The 5,994-nt window shown below is 58.0% G+C and overlaps 1 protein-coding gene across 1 annotated transcript in view; it reads left to right on the forward strand.

Annotated features, from left to right (window-relative positions):
• Tmem132d (transmembrane protein 132D) overlaps positions 1-5,994 on the forward strand; it is a 482,864-nt gene that overhangs the window by 84,515 nt on the left and 392,355 nt on the right. The window lies entirely within an intron of this gene.

A 5,994-nucleotide genomic window follows, 5' to 3' on the forward strand; every position in this document is an offset into this window, starting at 1 on the left:
CTCCCCTCCCTCCCTCCCTCCATGCATCCATCTCCCTTGCCACCTTCTCTCCCCCTCCCTCCTCCTATCCTCTCCCTCTTCCCCACACCTGTCTCTCACATAACTGGTGAAGTGGCTTTAATTCTAGTCATTATCAAGGATAACAGGACCATGTAGGTTTAGCAGCAAGATCTCTAATCTCATTGATTTTCCCTGCTATTTGGTAGAATATAATAACTGAGACAATTCAAATAAGATTTTGAAAAATGAGTGGAGGAGTCGTTTAATCTACTTAGCTTGTTCAGTCCTTGCGGATCAATACAGCACCTTGTTGCCCACAGGAACACAGTGGCTTGGTCCCATGACCAGTGGCCTTGGGATCCTTGGGGCAACGAAAGAGTTCCCTCTTTCCAGTGTTCTTGGCTGCAGCGAGGCTTGGTGATGGTCTCCTGGTGGGCACACACTCAAAATGTCCTTGAGAAATGACCTTCTAGTGGAGGTGTGGCTGAGCCGAAGCCAAACCCCAGCAGCGCCTGGACCCCCAGGAGACCTTGAGGTGCATCTTTCATGGTGGTTTTTAGGTAATTTCTTATCCTGTTGTTTTTATTTTATTTTATTTTATTTTCCCCAAACTTTGTGTTCATGGTAGAAATTTCTAGACTTTTTGCATTTAGAGTAGAGCTATAAATTTATGTACAGGAAAATAAGCAAGCTACTCAGTTTCATGAAGGAATTCAGCCCAAGAGTGCCAAAGAACGTGAAGCGTCTCGAGAGAGCGAGAGGAAGGCAGAGCTCACCGGTGACGGTGCGAGCGACGTCTGAGAGGCTGGTGGAGTCTGGGTGTGGGCCGTTGAGAGCCCCCCGCCCCCCGGGCAGGGCTCCGGGGACCATGCAGGCGGGGGGCTCCAGATGCCCCCTGTTGGGGCTCTGAGGAGTTAGTGCCAAGCGTGCCCACGTCGCCAGCTGCTAGTGCTAAGCCAGCACCTTGGGCTGGGCACGGGGAGCCGGGGAAGGCGCTCCTGGAGTCTGCGGTGGCTAATCCGGAGGGGATTCGCAGGGTCCGGGCACGTTACGCCGGTCACAGCTGGAGGGGCCGTGGCGCCCACACTGCCGCCCTGCTGCAGCACGGGGTGGAGGGGCGCAGGGCCGGGGAGCGCTCGGCCCCCTGGAGACGCGGGCGCGGCGGACGTCCCTGCCCCGTCGGGCCTGGGCAGCGCAGGGCTGTGCCCGCGCCTGCTGTCTTCTGCACGCTTCCATTCGGGGACTTCGGTTGTCCTCTTTCTTTCAATCCTTTTAATACTGCGACAGAGGGCAGGACGTCTGTTTCAGAATATCCAGCATTTTATGAGTGAGGGGCTCACGAACACGCTGAGAGAAATATCTCAGGCGCAAATAACTCTCCCCCGGGTGACCTGTGTGTAGAGAGCCAGGGCAGTGGTGTTCCTTCCCGCGAAGGTGAATCCAGCGCCGAGAGGACGCGGCTTCTGTGTCCGTGGAAGGGTCGGGTCGCGCTGGTCGTGATCGGCTGGCGAAGGGGACCTGGCGGCGCGGCTCTGTGGCTGGATGGCGGTCAGTGCAGCTTGCTTTGCATTGTCAATAAGAAAAGAAGGTGGATTTTCACGGGTGCAGCAGGGCCGCGCAGGGGACCCACTGCCGATTCCTCGAGCGTGTTGGGGGTCCCCGTCAGAGCGTCAGGGGCGGCGGGGGACGAGCCTTGGGCTGCAGGAGGCGTCCTGGTGGGTCCCCCCAGAGCTCTGCACACCGCTCCACACTTGTGTTCTGACCTCTCCTGACACGGTGGCCCCAAGTCCTCCAGTTCAAATAGGGTCTTGGCAGTATGACAGAGGTGTTAGAGAAGTGACACTTGTTTACTCTAGAAAATAGAAAATTAAAATGAGCAAAAATAAGAAACCTGATGATCTATCGAATTCTCTACCTGCTGGGAAGCCCTGTCCACAGCCTTAAGGACTGCCTCTGTCGAGACGCTGCATCTGCGAGGACGTTGGCATGGACGGACTGGGACAGCGTATCTTGGTCTCTTGGTCACGAAGTCGGAGTGTCCCCGTGCCCCAGAGCCCTCTGCCACCCGATCCCCGTGACGGCCCCTCACCCCGGAGGGGACCCTGATTCTCACTGTGCATGCTTTGAATGCCGTGAAAGTGCTGCCGTGTGACGCGTCCTGCTCTCTGGACGGGCCCACACAGCGCCGCGCCTCCTGTCCACAAGTCTTGTGCAGCCTGCTGCGTCTGGCCTAGTCTGTGGTGGGATATTTTACATTGCTACGGCTCTGCTGTTTTGCTCATATTTATTGGCATGAGGATACAGAGTCCCAGGCCTTTCTGTCCCAAAGTGTGACACTGCTATTTGTGTCTGTGTAATATTACATTATGCACGTGCAGCATCACACTGTTACACCAATGTGTGGCACACGCACACTCCCGTCGCCACAGCTGCGTTCTAAGGCCCCATTTATTGGCTGCATAATATATACACCTGTCACGCGGTGTTCAGCAATTACACGTCACACGGGCCGTCTCCAGGCCAGGCACTGTGCGGGGCTGGGAGCGAGGGCCGAGCGCCGCCGCAGGCCCCTAACCCTCCTGGGACGACCTGCTCTTTAGTTGAGAAGAGACAATGCGCGCTACAGCACAGCTGGCCCTGGGACCGAGGCTCCATCCCCCGGCCGGCTGCCGTGTCGTGTGCTGTGGTTAGGACCTGTGCAAACTGCTGCCGCGCGTCTCCCCGTGAGTTGGTGTGCTTTCGGGTTTGACTCTCCGATCCTTCTAGACGTTAACTTCCGATGCTCTGCGTTCTCACCTTGTAGCACAGCGCACGGCTGTTCAGCCTCTTCTCAGCCCTAACAGCGCAGGCCGACGGAGGCGACAGCGCACTGGGGCTTTTCTGTGGTTCTTAGGTTAGCTGCTTTTCGTATACTCCTGCTCCTCGCTGTTTTTCGGCCTCCCTGTCTCTCGCTGCTGGCCCCTGAGAGGAACAGGCTATTTGCTTGGATTCAGAAACTGAAGCTGATGATGTTTCCAGTTGAGGCTACCTTTCCGTGATTAAAACAACAACAACAACAACAAAACTTGTCCCACAAGTCAGTTTAATTTTTCTTAATTTATTTGCATGGCTTGCCTGAAACAAACTGGCTGGGCTGGGAATTAAATTGCAAATTAAATTGCTTTCCATAGGCAGCAGTGTTTCCTTGGCCCTTCCTGGTGTATCTAACTAATAGAGGATCGTGGTTCGGGCAGGTCGAAGGCTGCAGAGCTGGGAATTGCCGCGCTGTTCCGAGCAAAGGGAGCTGGAGCAGCTGCCCTGCGGTAGCAGTGCCGCCCGGCCGGCCGGCCGCAGCTAGGCCCGGTGAGCTCAGGCGGCGGCCACTGCCTGGAGATCAGAGACGCTTGGCTGGAAGCTGCGCGCTGAGGAAGATCCCAGAGGAGCTGGAGGCGACGGAATCCCGTGAGGCGGGCGGGTTGGGGTCGGAGGGAGCAGGGCCACCGCCATGAGCACGGGCGCACGGCAAGGGCGTGTGGCATGTCCGTGGCGCCTGGGACACCGCCACGCCCCAGATCTGTGGCACTGTCATTCGCGGCAGGGCAGACTCTGAGCGGTGGTGTGAGATAGCTCGTGAAATCTCCGCCTCGGGGAGTGGCCGTGGGCTGGCCTGCTGCCCGCTGGGCTTTCCAGGAAAGCATGAGGGACGTCTCGGGGGCTAAGCTGCTTAACAGCCAGGCCGTGTGAGGAGAGATGCAGTCAGTGAGCGCTTCGATTTAGGGAGTTGGTTACAGGCAAAGCGCAGGGCCGGGAGTCCTCCTCAGAGCCCTCCGGCATGCTGTGAGCACGCTTGTCCCAGCGCTCCTGCCTCCTCCTGCAGCAGCTCTGGGGTCCTCTTTCCTGAGGGCCTTTAGTTGTACCCTCCTGGCTGCGTCGGCGTCCGGAATTGATTTAGGGTGTTCATCATTCACAGGCATTTTCACTTGGGGAAAGAGCCGGAAGTTGCATGGCGCTGGCTCTGGTGAATAATGCGGGTGACGACCCTGCGGCATTGGGTGGGAGGGCGCTCAGCAAAGCATTCGCCGTGCCTTTGCCCCTGCTGGCGACACCCAGCAAGGCCACCCAGCACGGCAGAAAGTGGCGAGACAGCGGCATCTGTGTTGGAAGCCAGGGCATCCGTGGCTATGTGCCTTTCAGGTAAACAGCTTTGAAATTTAGGCTCACCGTGGGCTCTGCTCAGTTGGCCTCCGGATGATTCGAACGGCTCAAGAGAGTTGGAGCGGACGTCTGGTCCTTCCCACAAAGCTCCCCCAAAGTGTGAGAGCACTCTGAGTCGCAGGTACTGGAGCAATGCACATCCAGCCTGCAGAGGTGCAGATGCCTTCTGGGGGAGGAAGCCTGAAGCTGGGTTTTGAAGTAGGACTAGGAGTTTTTCCTGCAGATGGAAGAGATTTCCTGACTCATGGCTGAGAAAGAGTGCAATTTTTTTTTAAAGCAAAGGCAGGATTTCCATGTGGTACGGTGTGTTTCTCAGTGATACCACTTTCCCAGAGACTTCTGCCAGTGTCTGCGACGGTTCTGGTTGTCCCAACCGGATGCTGAAGGCAAACAGAAGGGGTGCGCTGTCCCCCACACTGCCCAGAACGCAGCCTCAAGCAGTCACCGTGGCGGAGTATTGCAGGGGCCCAGGAAGGGGCGGCCACACAGATGTGCAAGGGCAGAGCCGGCGGGCCGGCGGCCAGCGCTGAGCTGCCACCCTCCCAGCCCAGCTGCGGGCTGTTCCTTGCCACAGTTTGGCCATCGACTGTGAAGCCTTGCGATGCTCTAAAGGAAACTCCTCCGTCAGGATATTTAAGTGGAACTCTCCCTTGTAGAGCCACAGACAGTAAGAGCAGATGATAAGTTATCCACTGCGTGCGGAGTGCTGCGGCGCCGGGCTGTGTGGGGCTGGCCAGCGAGGCCTGCTGGGCACCTCAGCTGGGCCTGGACAGGAGGCTGGGCTGGGCTGCCCGTCGCTCCAACGCCTGGCACGGAGACCAGGCTGCAGCACCCGCTAGGAGGCCGCGGGCGATTCGGGCCAGGACGCTGGGCCCCTGCAATCCCTGCATTACGGAGAGAAGAGCAGCTCCTGGCTGTGGAAAAACTGCGACTGCCCGTGATCTACTAAACAGCCAAGCGACACTGTGTTCCCTCAGAAAGAAAGCATCCTGGCCGATGAATCGGAATGCAGGAAGAATACGAGGCCTGAAGTTCTGTCGCTGAGTGCTGGAGCTAAAAGACAGTTCAGTTTATTTCTGTCCTGGCTTTAGGGACTTCCTGAGCTGGTGGGTCATTCCAGAGCTGCTGGTGGCAGGAATAGCCGATAGCTTTCTTTACGGCCAACGTCGGCGCCCTCGGCTGGGGGGCACGGACGCGGGCATTGTGGGAGCTGCCTCTGCGCCCTCCCGCCGGGGCCTGCGGGGTCCCGTCCTGCAGCTTGTCACTCCGACTTTCAGATGCTTCGAACATGCTGTGTGCAAAGGAGATGCAGAAGCTGGCATGGTGGGTCGTGTCTGTAATCCCCGCACTGGGGAAGCCGGGGCAGGAGGGTCGCTGCAAGTTCAAGGCCAGCCTGGGCTACCTGGAAAGACCCTGGAGACGGCGGCGGGGGAGTGGAAGAAGAGGAGGAGGAGGACAAGGGGGAGAAATAAAGATGGCATCATCATCGTGGGCCAGGTGGAGACCCTGCCGCCGCACCCGCGTGTGACCAGAGGCCACTCCGCTGCTGGGTGAGCAGCCATTCCCCTGGGCACATGTGGGCCAGGGCAGCCCAGTTCAGTGTTCATGGCGGCTCCTTGGTTTGCTCTGTAGACTCGGCTGTATTTTTTCAAGTATTTGAAGCTCATGGGAGGCTTATGAGGTTGCTGTCTCGAAAGCTACTCAGGAGGATATCCCTTAGGCTCCCTGATGCCTCCCCTTCCCCCTCCCCTTCCTTTCCCTCCCTCCTCTCCTTTCCTCCTCTCCCTCCCCCTTTCCTCT

This window comes from Octodon degus, unplaced genomic scaffold (genome assembly GCF_000260255.1).
Source record: "Octodon degus isolate 3935 unplaced genomic scaffold, OctDeg1.0 scaffold00076, whole genome shotgun sequence".
In the NCBI taxonomy this organism is placed as follows: Eukaryota; Metazoa; Chordata; class Mammalia; order Rodentia; family Octodontidae; genus Octodon; species Octodon degus.